Consider the following 21,383-nt stretch of genomic DNA (forward strand, 5'->3'; position numbering starts at 1 on the left):
AGGAAACGTTCTGATGTTGCTTAAAGAAACTGCCTCTCCGTTAACCCTTATTACATTCTTGGCAGGACTAGACTTCCTGTCTCAGGAACTTCTCTGGAGTTTTTTTCCCCTCCTTTGCTGGGACTTTGGCTTGTGTGGAGTGACCATTCAAAGTTACAATGGCACTGAAAAAAGTGACTTATGACCATTTTTCACACTTAGGACTGTTGCAGCATCCCCACAGTCATGAAATGCCAGGCGAGGAGATGCATGTCTCAATGTGAGTGATATTGAGTTGGCCACACCCAGCCAATAACATGACCACCAAGCCATGCCCACCAACCAAGCCACTCCCACAGAACCAGTTGTTAAAATATTTGAATCCTACCCCTAGGAGAAATATATATTTCTGCATCTGCGTAAAACAAATGTAAGGCACAAATATAAGATGGAGGCAACCTAATTTTGCACCAGTACATGTGAGAGAAATCTGAGCATAATGCAATGTATCACTAAAAGCAAATGCTAACTGTGGGCACTTTAATAGAAACCCAGCATTCTTATCACATTGTTTGACACTGCCAAGGTCTGGCCCCACTTGGAATATTGTCCTGAGTTCTGGACACTATTGTTCAAAAAGGACAAAGAAGGCTACTAAGAAATGAAGTCATGGGAGAAGCTATTACAGCAGCTAGATAAGTGTAGCTTACAGAAGAGGAAAAAAATCCAATACAGTAGCACTCTTTCCGTATATATGAAGTATTATTACACAGAGGGAAAAAAAGAGTGGATTTATTTTCTGTTACCTCAACAGGCAAGAACAGTATTAGTTTAAAAGTACAAGGAAGGAGCTCCAGCTAGATAGCAGGAAGAATGTCTTTAGGGTATAAAGCCAGTGAAATAAGCTGCCACATGTTGTCAGCTCTTCACTAGAAGTTTTCCTACAGAAGCTGCATGGTCACCAGTAGAGATGCTTTAGAGTGTTCTTATAGACCTAGAACAAGGATTAAGGTTAGGATTAGGGGTATTGCATCTAAAACCCTCCCAAACATATGAGTTTATGAGTCTACCTGCTCTGAGTCATGTACCTGTGTTGGGCAACCATGTCAGTGTAATACATACACACTGTGATTCGAAATAGGATTAATCCTCATGCAATTCATAATTTAAAATTAAAAACTGCAATTTACTTGCACATTTTAGAAGGCCTTTGGCTGCAACCTAATTCTGGAGAAGATACATGATGCCCTGAAACCTAAGATTGTTCACCTCTGGTCGTATGCATTTATTTTTGCATTTAGAGGTCTTTTTTTTCATTCTTTTTCTACTATTAAGTCTATTGCAGTTTCAGTTTTCAGGGGCCAAGAAAACAAAGCTTTATATTCAAATTTATTCCATTCTCTAAAATGATATTGGATGTGCTTCTTTTAAGGAAAAAAAAATCACCCACCTTGAAGACCTCTGTTCCGAAAGGTATCTATTTGTTCAGGGGAGTTCAGTGAGAGCAGATATGATAGAGAAGAGCAATTGAGTGGCTATAATGAGTCTGAAAAATGGAAGGCACCACCAAGATCTGGAGTCTTGCAGTACTGAAGTTTAATATGCAGGTCATCAAGGAAAGGAGAGGGAATTGGACAACATGAAGGGCAAATCATGACAGAATCGTGTGCAACCCACTGAGCGCAAATGACAACTATACCCAAAGACAACACTCATGTGCACCAATCTACTGCATAATTCTCAGACACTGTAAAAGAAATGTAAACAACCTTGCTATGTGTTTCCATGCATTCAGGGGAAGTGGGAGGTTAAAAAATGTGCTGGAAGACATTTTCACAAACTATTTAATTTTATTCACAAGGTCGATTTGCAAAAAAGACATTCAAATGTGTGGATTTTTAAAAAAATGCATTCAAGAGCTTTGTTTACTTTGTGGTGTGGAAGCTACATATTCATTTTATATGAACGTAGTACAATATAAAGAAATCAAAATAGATGTCATTAAATAAAATGTCATTTTAAATATTCTAAAGAGAAAGATTTAGATTTCAGAAATTTTATTTATAGATGAGCTACCCTAAAATTCTATTTTTTCTTACCCTCCCTAACCCTAAAATCATTTCAAATCATAGTTGCAAATGATCTTAGAATTAAAATTAATATAATTTTTTTTAGCTTTATTTCAGAATCATTCTGTACTCATTATAGTATTTTTTTCTTTCAAGTATATAGACCAATGTGAATACAATGACCTTAACAAAAACCATGTTTGTCAAATTACATTAAATGTAGTTTTCTGTAATTTAATGAATTTAAGGAATTTGGAAATCTGCATCATCCTATAAATCAGGATGATGATGATGATGGTGGTGGTGGTGGTGGTGGTGGTGGTGGTTATGGTTATGGTTACAGTTTCTCATACTCCTCATAGAAGTTTACTGTCTTTGCTTTGATGTCTAAGGATTCTGCTTACATTGTAAAGATGAACATGGTTTATGTAATGTATCTGCCAAGGTATTGGTTCATAAAGATCTTCTGTGCATGTTGGGAAACATACTCACAACTCTGAGACTCAGGCCTACTCCTACAAAAACATAACCTAACAGCCAGTGTAATGTCTTAATTAACCCTAAGCCTTATATTTATGGTAAATAAAAGTGGCATTAATTCCGTGAATTCAATCAGTGTGCATGCTTTGTTTGCATTTCCTTTGGGTTTTTTGAGGGGAGGGGATTGTTAGTTTTAGGGGTTATTTTTGGTCCAAATAATAACCCATACCAGAGAATACTTATCAAAGATTCCCTTGAATTGGAAACAACTTTGGAATAGGATTTTCTTCAAAATATGGAGGGGTAGGAAGAATTAAATTTCAGAATCATTGAGTAAAGACAGAATGAAAGGAGAGGAATACAGTTTGCAAGTAAACGGATGCAAGGTAAACAAATGAATAACAAAAGTGATTCAGTCTGGATAAACAGCAAATTAAGTGCATAAAATTTTAATACTAAGAAACAAATGGAATTGCAGTATATGTTGTTCTACACCTAAACTAAATTAAGAATATAGGGGTATTTTCAATGAATATGCTTTTCCTTGGTTTGCCTAAATTTAGCCTAAAACTAACTTCATATCTTGTATCTCTTCCCATGTGGGCAGTTAAAGAGATCACTGTCTTTCATTCTTATATGTAAAAGGGGAAATGCATCACAGATGGAAAAGAAAAAGCCTGATAAAACCATAAGAATCTCAAAGGTGGAGTATGTTCAATTAATTAGAATTGATACAATGAAGAAAAAAGATCACTTTTCTGGACAAATATTTAAATCTGTATAATAAAATATGAGTACCACTATGGTGAATTTTTGAGATGTACATTGAAATATTTCAGTTACAATTGAATTACAATTATTTATTTATTTTATTTATTTATTTTGTCAAGCATGTATTAGATAACAGATATAAGTATAAACATGATTATGAATACATGAAATGGATACGAATAAAAGGGAACATTAGAACAGGGACGGTAGGCACATTGGTACGCTTACAAAGTAATAATTTTCTAGTGTTAGAAGTTGTCACTATTTTTCTTTTTACTAATGTCACAGAGTAAGTATTTATAAGAGTAGGTTATAAAGATCAATAGTTTAAATGAAGCACCTAATTCTGTCCTTTTCAGATCAGCACAAAGTGTTTTCTGATGGAATCTGTGAGAATAAAAGGTGACAGGTTTCTGTCAGTTAACCCTAATGCAGATGTAAAGAGCTCACCCTATTAACAAAGAGTCATTTTTACATATTTCCTAGATCTAAAGCTACCCTGTCTCTAAGTATCCTTTTATAAAAGAACCAGAATTCATAGCAAGGCCGGATTTGTCACATTTCTATCTTCCAAGTATTAAAACTCAGAATGTTTTTTCTATAACAATATTAAAATAATAATGATATGAAAATTTACATTTCCAAAAGCCATTGATTTATGAATATTTAAAAATGAGTATGATCTCTTTTCCTGTCTATGGGGAAAAAATGGAAGGAAAGGAATCATGCTATAAGAATAAGTTCTTCTCAAGTCATGAAAATGAATAGCTTAACAGGTCATGAGAACTAAAATAGTGAGCTCTTCCGAGGGGAGATGTTACTGGAAAATTTCAAGTGCACCCTCCTGCTGATAAGAAATGAAAATGTAAAACAGAAATCTGATTCATTTTACTGCCCAAATGACTGAGAAAATAGGAGTGTCTGCCAAAGTGAATGAGGTGGCAACCACAACCATGTCCAACCTTGGAAAGGGCTTCAATCATTTAATGGTAGCTCTTACCTTTTTCTATTTTTACTGGGGATATTTCTGTGGGACAATATCATCTAATAAGGATGTGTATGGATTCCTTTTACAAAATACATGAGAAATCCATATCCACTTTATCCAGAGATTTCATCTTAGAGATACACTGTGCGGTGCAAGCTAGGAGAAAATATAAGGAGGGTTAGGCAGACAGATAGGGAAGAGGGAGGACAGGGTAAACAGTTGAGGAACAGTGAATAGAGAGGAAGCAGGATTTTTAAAAGGAGCTTCCATTTTATACTGCTTATATTGCTTCTATATATACTGTACTTATGGGGTTTTTCAAGGAGCAAAAGTTTTTTTTTTTTACAAGAAAAAATTCTAGCTCCCTGTGTATGGTGCTACAGTCATGTCAATCCATCATGATACTTGTGATACATCTTGCCAACTTGGTTTATTAAAAAAATTGTAGATTCCTCTTACCTCCCTATTTGCAGGCATATCTCCTAAAGGGGGGTAAGGTGCCAAAAAGTCAAGATGACCTCCTCAGCTGCATAACTAAAGCCCCAAACCCTATCTTTTAAATACATTTTACTATATTTAAACTCAGGTGTCACTGGTAGGGCCAGACATGTCTCAACAAATTGCTGCCCCTTTTGCAAATAGTACATCGTGTTTACAATTATTCAAGATTTTTCTCAGTAGGAAAGAGGGAGAATATGGCCTTTGCTATAATGTTCCTCATTTGAAGAATATTCTTCATGGCCCTATTTGTTTGGCTTCCTTCTAATTTACTGAAGACTTATAACTAATTTCTTATTTATTGATAGGAGGGGCTTTTGAGTTGTCATTGTTAAATTCTGAGAAGCATTTTGAGATGTAGCATCAGTTATTTTTGTAAGATTATATGCTTTTTTGTAAATAGATTTTTATGCTTTACATTGTTCATTATATTAAGACTTGGATTGCAAGCTGTCTCAAGTACCTCCAATGGTTGATAAGGAAGAATGATAAATAACAATTCAATTCTGCAATCCTCTTGTAAGGAAATAGCCTATTAATTGTCATACAGGTCATAAAGAGAATGCTACACTAGAAGTCCAGCACTTTAGCCAAAGCACATTTCTTTGGCTCATTTCACTCATATTCCAAAGTAAGTTATTCTATAGAGGATAGAATCTGCTCCTTGTCCCTTAGTAGTATCACCACTCACCCTCCATTCTAAAAGATAAAACTGGGGGAATTTTCAGAGTAATCCAATTTGAGTTAACTACAGCTACTTTCTGTAAGCAGAAACTATAAACGTATAACTTATCGCTTTGAGGAAACCATCAAAATGCCACAATTAATGTAATGATCAGGATACAAGCATATCTCAGAAAAGTGCCTTGGGAGCTATTTCCTGGTGCCTTTCCATCAGGAGCTCAAATCTCCTCAAGTTTTCCCATAATAGTAAACCTATGACATAGATTGAAATGAAAGAATGTCTGGCTAAAAGCTACCTCTCAAACTTCCATGACTGAGGATAAGCTTGGGTCCATAGTTTTAATACAACATCACCATAATATCACAATGATTCTTGATTGTTTCAGATGACATGTCAAGAATACAGCTTAGCACCCATCCTGGTCTGTTTTACTTCACATAATGGTAGAACGACCGTTGCTGAATCTTACACTTACATAAAATATACAAGGTCAGTTCAAAGTGTTTGCCTTGAAGCTGTCTAATGTTTCTTCATCTCTGAAATGAAGCAGATTTGGCACTAAGAATGTACTCTTCTGGACTGTTGGAAACAGAAAGCCCTGGGAATGCATGAAATGCTAACTTAACATGACAGACATAGGGTTTTTTTTCATGCTGGTAGACTTTTCATATACCAGATCATCTCTCTTCTATTTATTACTACTAGTAGCATGGGAAGGTTGTCCAGATGAAGTGGATAATGGTGGTGGCTTGTCCAGTTACCCAGTGAAGCTCCAGCAGCTGCTGGTTAAGAATCTAAATCACCATGGCTTAATGAACTATTGCTTTGCAGTACTCTGGGTAATACAAATTGACTTATGGTTTTCATTGATATCAGATCAGTAATATCAAGAAGAAATGGGCTCTCATGAAGGATGTCACCTACTTATGCCAGGCTTGCCAACAATTTTATAATCTATTATGACTATGGGAGTAATATTTCAAAGTCAATGAGAAAGGAAAATTGTCTATAAGACAGATGTTGAGTTTTGCATAGAAATATCTGTCTAGTTTGATGGTTTTCAAGTTTTCTTCAGAAAATCTTTTCCATATGGAGCATTATTTTAAGAGAAACATCTGTACATTTGAGGAACCCCTTCAAAGCTTCCATGAGTTCCCATAGTTCCCTGTTTTAAAATCAAGACCAGCTTATTGGTAGTAGGTGAAGACTTGTGGTAATATTTTTTTCATTTGCCTGTCACTAGATACAATGCAAAATAATAAAGTACAGCATCAAAAAACTGATGCAGTAACATACTAAAATTCAGTTTCAGATCACAATTAAAATGTATAGTGTTAGCAACCTGTATGGCCCATAAAATTTAAAAATATCATTAGGAGTTATATCAAACAAACATGTTCTTACAGTTAAGAACAGATGAGAACCTATGCCTAACTACCAATACATTTCTGCATAAATAATGCTTAAACCAGCTTCCCAAAGGCCCATAGAAAAGAAACTTTAAGCATTTAAACATTTTATTAAATCAGATTCTAGATGCAATGCTTTAGAAATTGGTTTTAAAGAACTGGTGCAAAGTGAGAAAAAGGTCTTAATCATGATGCAGCTATTTTAGTATAAAGAAGTTATTCCCCAAAGTACCTGAGGGCAGGACAAGAAGCAATGGTGGAAACTGATCAAGGAGAGAAGCAACTTAGAACTAAGGAAAAATTTCCTGACAGTTAGAACAATTAAATCACTGGAACAACTTGCCTCCAGAAGTTGTGAATGCTTCAACACTGGAAGTTTTTAAAAAGATATTGGATAACCATTTGTCTCAAGTGGTGTAGGGTTTCCTGCCTAGGCAGGGGGTTAGACTAGAAGACCTCCAAGGTCCCATCCAACTCTGTTATTCTATTCTATTCTATTCTATTCTATTCTAAGTAACGGTCAAGTGAACAAGCACAAGAGCTAGAAGCAGATTTTCCAAATAACTAGACAGGACCATGTGGGAGGCTTCATGAATTAACACTAGTAGGTTTTAGGAGGAAAGTATCTGAAAATAAGACTTCTTCAGATAACATTTTCACTCTGCAAAACAAACAGAGAGGTTCCCAGCTTTTCCATGTCCTTAATCAGAAGACCATTACTAGATAACATTTCTCAAACTCAGTGTCCTTCAGAAGTGTTGAAAGTATAATTCCCAGAATTTCTACTAAGGGCTGAATAAGGCATGCAAAATCAACCTAATCCTGTGTAGCTTTTTCTCTGGTAATATCACTCTACTAACTAGAGCATATAAAACATTTGCTAGACCAATACTTGAATACAGCTCATCAGTCTGGAACCCGCATTACATATCTGATATTAATACAATTGAGAAAGTCCAGAAATATTTTACGAGAAGAATCCTCCACTCCTCTACTCGTAGCAGAATATCTTATGCCACCAGACTTGAAATTTTAGACCTAAACAACCTAGAACTATGCCGCCTTCGGTTCGATCTAAGTATAGTACATAAAATTATATATTGCAATGTCCTACCTGTCAATGAACACTTCAGCTTCAACCAAAACAATACAAGAGCGCACAATAGATAAAACTAAAGATAAACTGCACCAAACCTGATTGTAGGAAATACGACTTCAGCAACAGAGTGGTCAATGTCTAGAATACTCTACTTGACTCTGTGGTTTCTTCCCCAAACCCCAAAAACTTTAACTTTAGACTGTCTACTATTGACCTCACCCCTTTCCTAAGAGGTCTGTAGGGGGCGTGCATAAGCGCACCAACATGCCTACCGTCCCTATCTTACTGTTTCTTTTTTCTTGTTTGTATCCATTTCATGTGTTTATTACCATGTTTATACTTATACCTGTTGTCTAATAATTGTTTGACAAAATAAATAAATAAAAAATAAACTTCCAATATATTTCCAAATACCTAACTACCTACTTACCGCCCCCCCCCCCCTCATTTCTGTTATAACTCAAAGTCATGAAATGGTTTAAGTTGTGAAGCCTGAATTGTTTCCATTTAATTGAGAATAAGGCTTTCTGGTTGCAAAAACCACAATACTTTATACCATTACCATTCTTTTAAGTTTGGGATAACCAAAAGGACCCCTGTTTTGTTGCTCGGATCCAATATTTGTAGAACATATTAGCAATTCCTTTTCCACAGCCAACAAGTGAAGGATAACTGCACAATTCTATACGCAGTTTTTCTAGCAATTAGCCAAACTTCATGTAGTAAAACTCCCTTCATTACAATTATATAGAATTTCACTGTTAGCAGACTTTAGATTTCAAAAAGCCTTAAGGTAAGAACTGAATGTTTCATTAACAGCAGTTTAAACATATTTTACACCACTGGAAAGCAGAAGAAGCATTTAGGAGATGGATTGGTATAGGAAATATGGGAAATAGAATAGAATAGAATAGAATAGAATAGAATAGAATAGAATAGAATAGAATAGAATAGAATAGAATAGAATAGAATAGAATAGAATAGAGTTGGAAGGGACCTTCTAGTCCAACTCCCTTCTCAGGTAGAACAAACCATTTCATACAAATGATTATCCAATCTCTTAAAAACTTCCAGTGTTGGAGAATTCACAAACTTCTGGAGGCAGGTTGTTCCACTGGTTAATTGCTGTCAGGAAATTTCTCCTTAGTTTTAGGTTGCTTCTCTCCTTGGTCAGTTTCCACCCATTGCTTCTTGTCCTGCCCTCATGTGCTTTGGAGAATAGCTTGACTCCCTCTTCTTTGTGGCAACCCCTGAAATATTGGAACATTGCTATAATGTCACCCCTAGTCCTTCTTTTCATTAAATTAGACATACCCAGTTCCAACAACTGTTCTTTATATGTTTTAACCTTCAGTCCCCTAATCATCTTTGTTGCTCTTCTCTGCACTTTCTACAATCTCAACATCTTTTTTACATCATGGTGACCAAATTATCATATAATTATTAATCTTGATTAAAATTATAATTATTTTAAAATATTTATGATTATCATTTTAGATATGAAACATAGCTGCTTTTTACATTACTTTTTGAAATATAATCATTCTTTTTTTTTTTTGGTACTTTAAATTACTTGAATTCTCTTCTTTCCTTGCTTCTTCTCTCACTCTCTCCATCTCTTTCCCTCTCTTATAGTGCTTTTTTTTTTTTATAAAATCATTTCAAAAATTAAAAATGACAAAAAAGCTTGTTTTGGATGAAATATTTTTACTTCTTCCTTCATATGCATAAGTTACTGTACTCTAAGGCATACAGGTAGTTTCTTCCCCTGAGCCATCCAAACCGCAAATAAACACAAAGTCACTACCTTATTAAGATGTGAAAAGATGTGAAATCTCAATACCCCATTCAGATGTATAATAACATATTACAGTACAATCCATCTCTTGTGTATTATACTCAGCTAAGCATTACAGTCAATGTTGGATGTATATTTTGTGTATATTCATAGATATTGTACTCTCAAACTGCAAATGGAGACGTGGGTACTCTCTTTTTCTTATCTTCATTTTTAAGTGCTTTGGTTTTATTGTATTGCGAACAATTGCTGGGGTGCATCCACAGTCTCGTTGTACAATGACAATAAAGTTCTTCTAATTCTAATTCTAGTTCTATTTATATAAGACTTTTAAAATATGTTCTGTACCCTTTATAAGGCTTTTATAGTAATCATTCAACAGACCTTTAGGTGAAGCTTATTTACTTGTTTTTAAGCCTTGCAATTGGCAAAAAGAAAGTAAGACATCATGGCTTATATAAAGTCACCCATACACACACACATACATACACACACACAGACACACACACACACACACACACAAAACACCTGATTGCCTTCAAGAAGCTACGGTCTTTTCTACCACTGAACTACAGATGGCCCATACTATTTGATGCACTTAATCACTATGTTACAGAGCATATTGTCTCTGTTTCAGCTAAGGGGGAAAACATTTGGCAAGGTGGATATTTTTACTGAACAGTCCAATCCTAAATCTACCATCTTTAATTTAGTGTACAAACATATATTAGAGATATGCTGTGAATTCACCAATGGCTCACCTCAGATATAATGTATAAAATCATTTTTACTGTTTTCTGAAAATGCAATTACTCTATTCAATTCATGGATATTTTGGCACTGATTTTTTTCCAGCACTCACAAATATTTTGAGAAGCTAAAATAGATGCAATGTACAATCCTGTGTATGCTACTGAGAATTCCATGGAGAATACTCTGGATAACTGATTCACAGTCATATACACACAATATCATTTATTTACTTCTTATAGTTTGGTTGCCAGTGAAAATATGGATGCAAGATCAAAGAGGTTAATCAAGCCTTTTTGGTTTCTCTTTGTTTCATATTTTTATTTATTCGTTCTTTCATTCAATCAATGAAATGTACAGGGCCGCTTCAAATCAACACTTTTCTAGTCTTATTTCTCCAGCATTGATTTTTAGATATTTTACACTTTACATGAAAAATCATACAGATCTTTACATTCATTTCATATAAAACACAGTGTTTATCATTAGTTTCCCCTAATGTAACACATTTTAATCACATTTTTACTAATATGAGCAGCTTTGTATGCATTTTCTTATGGGATGTTTGCTTTGCTAAATTTGGAGGTGAGAACATTAAGACATCCCCATTTCTTACATTCATTAAAACTGTGCTATTCAGTATTTGCACTCATTTTAAATGTTAAATAATAGAAAGATGTTTTCTTCTATCTTTATTTGAAAGTGCTACCTGATTTTGTAATACCAAGTTTAAATGATGATGATGATGATGATGATGATGATGATGATGATATCTCTTACCTTTGTAGTTATTAAGTGATGAGTCCATTTCAAAAAGATTTGTTCTGCCTCTATGAACTGTGCCAAGTCCTTAGATTAGCCAAAGACACCTCCCTCTGTAATGAAGAATCTTTATAAATAATTCCTGTGCAATGTAACTAATGAAAAGTTGCAATAGTGTCAATCAGCTTAGTCTCTAAGTAAGCAGGTACACTCTCTGATTAAGTAGTTAATATATTTCCCATCATTTCTGACTTCTTTTGAGTGAATTTGCACCAGATATCTGTGCAGGAAGAAGGGCTTCATTGCACCATCAGCATAATAGATCTTGTAGGTTTCTAAAAGGTACTGGGGATTTTTCTGAAGCCTAGAAACCATCTCTGTTTATTGCTTGGAAGGTGGTGATTCTTGGAGAATTGTTCCTGATGCCCTTTACCTGCTTCCAAATCCATGAGAAATCCTTAATAAGCCAACCTCTAAGAGTTGCAAAGGTACCTGGAGTTCTGTTAGTATAAAACAAAGATTAATGTAACTCAATGTGGGTAAAAGTTTGAATTTACACCATGGTGGTATGATTGGCAAGGTGAGCTGCCTTCTCCATCTTATTGCATCCATAAACAAAATCCAGCACCATTGTTTAAAGTCATCCAATTCTTTTTAGAGAAAGTTGGCTAGAAAATTGGCAGCTGGGCTGTTGCTAGAATTATCACTATCCAATATCTATATGAAGCTGCTGTGAGAAATCATCCACCAATACAGAGAAAGGTATTCAATATATGGATGATCTTCATATCTGTCCAGCTTCAATCCAGAATGATCTGGCTTGCAGTCTGAAGTTTTGAACTCCCAGCTTTGTTTTAACACAACAAATGGGGGCAATGATCAGATGGGCCTTTGCACAATAGTTATGTCTGTTGTTGGTACAAGAGCCTTTACATTCTCTGTTGACAACCACCTTGAAGTTTCAATTGATTTAGCAGGTGGTGGTTTGAATAACTATGGGCATTCCTTGCCCACTTTTCTGGGAGCTTCATTGCCGACCAGTTAGCTTCAATTCAAAGTATTAGCTGTTACTTTTAAAGCCCCACATGGTTATGGTCTATACAGTATATCTTCATTATGGCCTGCTTTTGTTGAGTCTACCTGTCCAAAAATATTATAGATGATTCCTTCTATTGAGACAATATCATTTGCAGAGAATTTTCTCAGACATTCCCCACCTCAGTGGAATAGTCAGTCCACAGATAGCTAAATGGTTTTCTCATTATGTATTCAAAGAACTGCAAAATATGACTCTTTAGGAAGTCTTTAAAGGATAGGTGAAACTTATACTGCCCCTCACATATGGTACATTGAGTTAGGGGCGTTAGATACTATAAGACTGAATTTAACCTTTCTGTCTACTTTTTTCTGTATGGATTTGTTATTAGCTAATCAGGAATGACATATAAACTAGAGCAAACAAATAAATAATCCATAGTTATTTTTGCCAACTCAATGGTAGATAAACAGCAGTTTAGTTCATCAGTTGGGAAAGCCTTGGAGAGTTCATTTTATGATTTTCTATAGGATGATCTCAAAAAAGCTGCTTCTATTATCTGACTTCATTTTCACTGATGCTAGAAGAAATAAGACAGTTTTGCAGATGATGCTTGGATAGAGTGGAATGTAAGCATATAATTGTGTGATCTCTAAATGGAAGTTGGATTACAAATTAAAAAATGCTGTTATATCACAATTTCAAGAAATGTTGTTGGAGTGCATTGACTGAATTGATTCTGTACTTTACTCATTCTTTTCTCATAAATTTCCAGTCTTGTGCAAGGAATGCACCTTTGAGAAGCAGAGTTATACGATGCAGTCAATTCAAATACTGGAGTCAAATAACTTTAAGCCAGCTGCTGCCCTCTAGAACAGTTGAAATATAACTTATTATTCCCAGCTAGGACAACCACCAGGATTGCAGAAAGTTGAACTTATACAAATGCAAAGTTCAAATCCTTTCCACAGTGATTTTGAATGATTCTGGTCCTCTCAACCTAGCCTGTCTGAATTGTTATGAGAATGAAATGTGTGCACCTTGGAGGAAGAGAGATGTTATATTATACTTACTCTCCATGCAGGAATGGTGGGATAAGAACGCAATAAATAAATAATAAGCAACTATATAGGTTTCACATGTGTGGAGGGCATAAAATATATGTACCTAATTTTTCCATTTCCATAATTCCCACAAAAAACAGAGAGGAATATTAAAGCCCTATATATTATCATCTAGTCAAATTATTAAATTATTATACAACAGAGTTGAAAATTAACATATATGGGTAACATAAATCTTCTAAATTATGCCTTTGCCTGGATTTTTTAACATTTCATTAAAAGCTGCCTAGCACCATCTTTTTAGTCTTTCTCAATAGAAAATTTGGCTAGGAAGAAGAAATAAAGGTGCAATAAAATGGGTCTATGTTGCAGAACATTTGTATTAAAATGATGTTCTCGCTATGAAGAGTTCTGGAAAGTAACACCAATCTTTACATGGCAGCTAAATGTTATGTATAATATTTTCCAGGAGAATCATGAAACTAGAATTTTTATTCTGGCAAGAGTGTCAGACATTAACTAAAGAAAACTCAGATTCAAATCTCCTCAAATACTTTTATGTCATCTGTAATTTCTGGTCTTGAATCTTTCTTAGCATAATCTGGCTCAAAGGTTGCTGTGGGAAGAGAGCATGAATGCCATGTTTTACTTTCTGGAGAAAATGCACCATAAACAATATGAAATCATTGTGCACCATTTTTTTCCAAACCCCCAATAGAAAAAGAAAGGTGGGTTGCCCCCACCCCAGGAATAAAGTGGAGAAACATTTAATTCATTCTTCCAGGATAAATATTTCCATTTTTAAAGCAACTTTTAAATATCTTCCTATTCCTATTAGAATTGGTTCCTTCATCCAAGAGAAAGTACCAACAAAGCCACCATCCCTGAGGATAAGTCATCTTTAGTTCAGGTCAGTAAGCTCTTCTATATCCCCCACTCTCAAAACATTCACAGAAAAATTGGGACTTTGTGTTTGGAAGCCTGATATGTCACTTTAAGATCATATATATATTATATTACATACTAAATGAATAGGCAGATATATTGCATTACTGTACTAATATATTTTAGATAGATTAACAGATTAGCAGGGTTGGCAGGGACCTTGTAGGTCATCTAATCCAGGGGTCCCCAACCTTGGCAACTTTAAGACTTGTGGACTTCAACTCCCAGAATTTTGGTTGAGGAAATCTGGGAGTTGAAGTCCACAAGCCTTAAAGTTGCCAAGGTCGGAGAACCCTAATCTAGTCCAACCCCCCCCACACTCAAGCAGCAGACCCTATACCATTTCTGACAAATGGCAGTCCAATTTCTTCTTGAAAGTCTCAAGTGATGAAGCTCCCACAACTTCCGAAGTCAAGCTGTTCCATTGATTGATTGTTCTCACTGTCAGAAAATTTCTCCTTATTTCTAGGTTGAATCTCTCCTTGATCAGTTTCCATCCATTATTCCTTGTCCGGCCTTCAGGAGCTTTGGAAAATAGCTTGACCCCTTCCTCTCTGTGGCAGCCCCTCAAATATTGGAACAGTGCTATCATGTTTCCCAAAGTCCTTCTCTAGCCATGCCCAATTCCTGTATTCATATGTTTTAGTCTCCAGTCCCCTAAACATCCTGGTTGCTCTTCTCTGCACTTTTTCCAGAGTCTCAACATTTTTTACAGTGTGGTGACCAAAACTGGATGCAGTGTTCTAGGTATGGTCTTACTAAGGCTTTATAGACATATTAGTACCTCACTTGATCTTGATTGTTTCCTTCTGTTAATGCAATTTAGGATTGAATTGGTTTTTTGGGCCGCCACCACACATGGCCCATATTTAACTGGTTGTCCACTAAGACTTCAAGATCCCTCTCACAGTTACTGCTACTAAGCCTGGTTTCACCCAGTCTATATGTGTACTTTTGGTTTTTCTTGCCTAAGCGTAAGACTTTCTTTGAATTTGTATATCCTTTGCTAAAAACTACTCATATTTTTCTCATTTATGGAATGTTGTGTTTCTATATGGAGAACAATGTTCCACAATTTCACCTCTGCACATGTCACTACATACAATTTTGATACAAACCTACCCTCCTGTTTTGAGGATATATTTCCTGTTTTTCATATGTCAGATAAATGACTATCCTGAAGTAAGTCCTCTCAACTTTACTGAGATGCTTGGAAAGAAAAAGAAAACATCCATAGCTGGAATGCTTTGCTACATATTTGCATAGTGATTTATTCGAGATATAAAAAGAATTTTTAAATGTTTTAAATTTAAATATTTTTATTCAAATTTAGAAGTGTGGTTTTACTTTGTTATATTTTATAATTTGGAGCAATATTTTCTAATATTCAGGATATATGTGTTTGCAATAAAAAAGCACCAAAAAAAATTTCACCTTTCAGAGAAAATGAGTTTATTCATTCATTCAATTTTTATGATTACCTATATATAAATTAAAGTAAAAACAATTGCAACAATACAAAAACTGAAATATATAGCAGCTGAGAAAACATAAAATCCCACTATTATCAATCAAGAAATGCTCAGAGAGCCAGACACGGGGTCAAGTGTTTAGCCCTTGCAAAAGGTCAGCAAGTTGGGGCCATCCTGATTTTCAAGGGAAGAGTGTAGGATAGGTGCTTCAGCAGAAAAAGTATGTCTACTAGGACTCACCAACCAGCATTCCTTGGCCAAGAAAATTCCAAAAATCACCCATCTTGCCTGACAAGATGAAAGATAATAGAATCAATTGGGTCCCAAGCCATGAAAGGCTTTAAAGTTGATAACTAATACCTTGAATTGCACCTGTAAGTATATGGTCATCTGTGCAGCTCAGGGAGTAGTGGTGACACATTTATCAAAAATCCAGTACCATTTATTTATTAATTTAATTAAAATTATATGCCTTCCATTTCATTATTCAAAGTTTATTACCATTGCTCCTGTATTCCATACCAGCTGATGCTTTCAAATGCTCAAGGGCAGGCCCATGTAGACTGCATTACAGTAGTCCCAACAGAGCTCACAAGAGCATGAGTGATTATGAGTAGGGCCTCCCAGTCCAGGAGAAGGCACAACTGATAAACCCAAAGGTTACTAGAAGCAAGCAAAAGCTACACTAAGATTAAAACAATGTAAACCTTAATGGAGCACCAGATGTTTTGTGAGTCATTCCCTATTATCTTTCATAATAGAAAAGGGATTTTAAATTAGAAAACATATACTAATAAAATTCTTTCTATAGGTGAAAATTTTTAATATCAATATTTTATAAGTTTTTATTTTTCTGAAAGTTCACACATGTAAAAAAACACTTTTAGCTTATTTTGTAAAGAAAGGACTTCAGGTTGGAACCCACTAATTAAAACTATTGTTTTTAGTGAAATCATCAAAGAGTCACTTAACTCAATGAAAAACTTTCTGCTCATTCTTCCAGCCAACTGATTCCAGCTGGAAAAGCAATAATTCAAATCTGCATGGATAAAAAGTGTCTTCTTAAGTGCTCTCCGCAATCAAGCAAAACCCACACCGAAATGGTATCCTTCAACATATAGGTGACAATTATGGGAGAAAGCTTAGAATCAAAATTTAAAGTACTCAGTTGGCAAGCTTACAATAGCTGAAGGCCTCTTCTCTCCCAACCGACTTTTCAGTACATATTTCATGTTCATGGCTTCTTAACCTGGATATTAAAAGTAGACATTTCTGGTATACATTTTTAGAGACACTTTTAGCCTAGCAGCAAATATTTGTTATTTAGGAATGAAAATGACGGTTAAGTAGAATCTGGCAAAGATTTCTAAGGATGTTTTTTTAGCCTTCCAGAACAACTAGTTCAACTGGGCCCCCTAGGATGTTCACGGTAATAATTAGATCTGTGTAAAGCCTGTCAAAGAGGTGCTTTGGAACACCCAGAGCACATACAGGGCCCCTCTTTTTGTTCTGTTAAAGCAACTGAGTCTCTTCTAGGCACAGGCAGCTGCTTTCAAAGTTTTCCCAACTGCCTTCATCCAGCCAAAGCAGCTGAATGAGCCTGGAAAAAGATGCAGCTACTGAGCAGTTCAAAAAGAGATGGTATCCTGTTAAAGGACTTGACCTAATAGCATCTATAAAAAAGTTTTATTAACATTATTAAGCTTATAAACTTTAAGAGACTCTATCCCTGATTAACAAATGTCCTCCCAAACCAAAGAGCAGTTGCGTTCATAACATTAAGTTCTTATTTCTTCCAAGGTCAGACATAAGAATTGAGTCCTGATTACATTTATACACCAGACTGCTTCCATAGAGTGCTGGCTTCATCAGCCTAGTTCTCAACATAATTTTTGCAATACCCTCCAAAATGTCCTTATCTTCCCTTCCTTTAGCTGGCAAAGGAGTGAACACTGAAAATTGCAGCTAGCTGGTCCAGTGTCCTTTCCTTGTTTCCCGCTCAGTGCAGTTTCTTTTGAAACATAGGGAGGGGAATCAACTGCCTAATTTAAACCACCACATATGGAGAATGGCAAAGCCAATCCTTGAATAACTAAGATAATAGAAGGAAATCTACCAAGGCACAGGAGCTCCTTGCCACCTGCTCAGAGAGAGAAAGTAAAAGTTCCTGCCAATGAGAAACCATTTGCTCACAGCTCCAAAGAAAACTATAGAACTGTTCCTTGCATGTCTACTAAAGCAGGATGTAAAGCTCCACTTCCCAAGCCCATGGTTGCCCCACAGCACTATGGGGACACAGGGGACAGCCTTAATCCAACATGGATAGCATCTATCTGGGTGCTTAGTACAAACTGAAAGAGGACTTAAGTAAGACATGAATATTTGTGATCCACTGGTTTCAATTTGAGTTTCAATAGAGCTGCAATTCATCCTTCTCTGAAGGCACAGCTAATGGGATTTGTTCAATAATCTATGTTTGTTTTCTTTTCTATCCATATTTTTCTCAAGAATCTTCTCCAACTTCCAACACCAAAGTTCAAAAGCATCAATACTCTTTCTATTCTGCTTCTTTGAAGTCCAACTTTCACTTTCATACATCATCACAGGGAAAACTATTACTGACATGATTCTAATCTTTGTAGGTATAGGCACATCTTGGCATTTTAATATCTTTTCTACGACCTCCATTGCTACTCTCCCATGCTGTAGTCTGCAGAATAATTCTTAACTGCTGGAATCTTTAGTGTTGATAGTTAATCCTAAAAGGCAGAAACTACCCAATACAGCAATAGCTTCATTGTCAGTTCTGCTTGTCATACCCTATTGTGATTGGTTTGGTTTTCTTTACATTTAAACTTATTCCATATTTTCACTGCACTCCTTATGACAAAGGTTAGCAATTGCCTATTTCAAATATTCAGCATGATAATTCTGAAACACCTTTTAATAGCTGCTAGTCAACACTAAAGCTTTATGGAATATAGAGAAAGAATAGTTCCAAGTCTCAACCTCTTAAAACATCAAGTCTCAGTTCAACATGGGATTATTAAAGAACAATAATCATCAGTCAGCTCTAAACAACACAGCCTCAGAAGCCTAAATATAGAAAATCTAAAGAAATGATTCATAATAGATAACTCTAGCCATCTATTCCATTCTGCCAACCTTTGGGTCTGAAGCATAGGCAGATTCATAGGTACGGTATTAAGCTGCATTAAACTGTTGTTCTAAAAGGCAGCAGTGCTAAAAACCATTCAGAATGTGATGTTTGCTTGTTTGAAACCCTATACATTGTAAAACAGCCCTAATTATGTGCTATGCACCTAATTAAAGTGTGCTATAATTGTTGAAATATTTTACTGAAAACTTTTTTCCCCTTTTTTTCAAGCGACAGGTTTACCAGATGATAAAACTTGTCTTGTGGTTTGTGCATGCTTGCCAAAAACCTTGCAGCTAAGTACAGTGGGTGGGGTCAGCTGTGGACATTAAACTCAGAGTGAATGCCAGCATTTTTCACTAAGCTCTCATTCTGAAGGCTTAAGTCAGGCTTCCTGCCAAACACTCAAGTCCAAGACAAATAGCCTACGTGGGTGTTTTGTGCACAAAGATGACGGGGGCTCAGTTTAGCTATATGGATAAACCTTTTGAAACCTTCCTTGTTCAAACTGACTGTATTATAGATCAGAGTTAGCTGTTTATTGAAAGGCTCTATGAGAGGAATGCAAATTGCCCTGAAAATTAATGCAGCCTAGAAAAAAGAAGATACCAACACATTTGATAAATGTATGCTAATCTACTCTCACATGTGATTTAAAGTTTTGCTTATTGTGGATTTCTGTCTAAAATCATTGGCCTAGGATATGATGAACATAAGCCACACATATTGTTTTAAAAATATGTAAACAATTTGTCAACCTGATTTTCATTCTCCATAGTATATCAACTGTCAAAAGCTTTTGGATGCAAAAGACTCACTCAATTGTGTAATGTTAATTTAGGGTAGTGTGTATTGGGCAGGGGCTCCATGCCTAGTGTTGCATGGTGTCCTCAAATTCCTGAAACCAGCCTTCTCTCCACACATTCTCAAATATCTCTCCTGAAGGATTTGTACAACATTATTATACCAACAACATTTGAGCAGAGAAATTGCTCCTAGCTCATGGTCTGAAATCCCTAGGAAATATTTATAACCTAAAGGTTGTAGCATTTCCTAGGAGTGCAAAGCAAAAAAAGAAAAGAAAACATAAAGCAGAGACTACAATGAGGTATTAGAAATAAATCAAGCTGTAGAGATTCCATTAAATAATTATGGCCACCATCTTGATTTTTTTTATAACACCTTCTTCCTGTAAACCAGTGGTGGGATTCAAATTTTTTTACTACCAGTTCTGTGAGTGTGGCTTGGTGGGTGTGGCAGGGGAGGGGTACTGTAAAATCTCCAGTCAGAGGTGGTATTTGCCGGTTCTCCAAACTACTCAAAATTTCCACTACCGGTTCTCCAGAACTGGTCAGAACCTGCTGAATACCACCTCTGCTGTAAACATCCCTGTATGTATGCAACTCCATTTTTTCATGGCTGTCTTTTAATGTGCTTAATTCTGTTCTAATCTGTGGAGAATGATCGTTTTATGTTCATTGGGCAAATAACCTAACTCCTTTCCCCATCCCCACTGGGTTTAAGCAGCAGCGAGAGCACATGAGACGAATTTAAAGCAGAGGAGAATTTATTTCTGCTTGTTTACAAGGGTATCAAACTGCCAACCCACAGTCCGGTTGCATCACGCAAAAGCCATGCCCACCCTAGCTCCACAAAGGCAAAAAAGTTGCAATATATCACGATACATCACATGATGTAATCAAGTTTCACACCCGTGGTCTAGCATATAAGATCACACACACATACATACACTTACACATAAATACATACATACATACATACATACATACATACATACATACTTAACACATGCTCCACACAGAGACACTCACATGCATGTATCATGTTCTGTCTAGCAGCCTGCTGGAATAGGATGGGTTGTTGGAAATATAATTCTCTCAGGGGATTAATTGACTGATTTATTGCAATGGAAAGAACCTTGGGAATATTCACTCCCATATTCTTCAGAGCCTAAGCTTACTATTAGCAAATCCTTTGATTTACAACAATGTTACCTTATATTAACCCAGAATACTCAAGGCACTTTCCTATGACCGAGCTTACAATTCATCAGAAAGCACCACAACCAAACAAAATCCAACAGTAAAATTAACAGCAGCTGCCAATTTCTCAGTTCATTCCAATGGTAGCTTCACTTGTAGCACATCACTTTAAAAGTATATAAATTTACAAAGTAATAGACAAGGTGTCTAGCATAAAAATAAAGCTAGATGACTTTTTCAAAATGACTTGAAACTTATATTTAATAGAGATGGCAAGTAGAGACCTTGGGGTGATATAATGTACTTTATGTTGCTTGAACTGTAAAACCACAGAACTTTAGACAGATCTTAGAGATTATATACTGTAATTCTACCACTTGCTCAAGGCAGGAATTTCTGCAACTAGACTTTCCAGACT

The 21,383-nt window shown here is 35.7% G+C and overlaps 1 long non-coding RNA gene across 3 annotated transcripts in view; it reads right to left on the reverse strand.

Moving 5' to 3' along the window:
• Nucleotides 1-21,383, reverse strand: part of LOC148128261 (uncharacterized) — a 265,315-nt gene that overhangs the window by 230,552 nt on the left and 13,380 nt on the right. For 2 of the 3 annotated variants that reach the window (XR_015741540.1, XR_015741537.1), the window contains one exon: nucleotides 11,307-11,788. This is a non-coding gene — a long non-coding RNA (uncharacterized LOC148128261). The remainder of the gene's footprint in view (nucleotides 1-11,306; nucleotides 11,789-21,383) is intronic. The other variant, XR_015741538.1, reaches the window with a different exon arrangement.

This window comes from Pseudonaja textilis, chromosome 1, assembly GCF_049901715.1.
Source record: "Pseudonaja textilis isolate UNSWEBS1 chromosome 1, rPseTex1.2, whole genome shotgun sequence".
Lineage (NCBI taxonomy): Eukaryota > Metazoa > Chordata > Lepidosauria > Squamata > Elapidae > Pseudonaja > Pseudonaja textilis.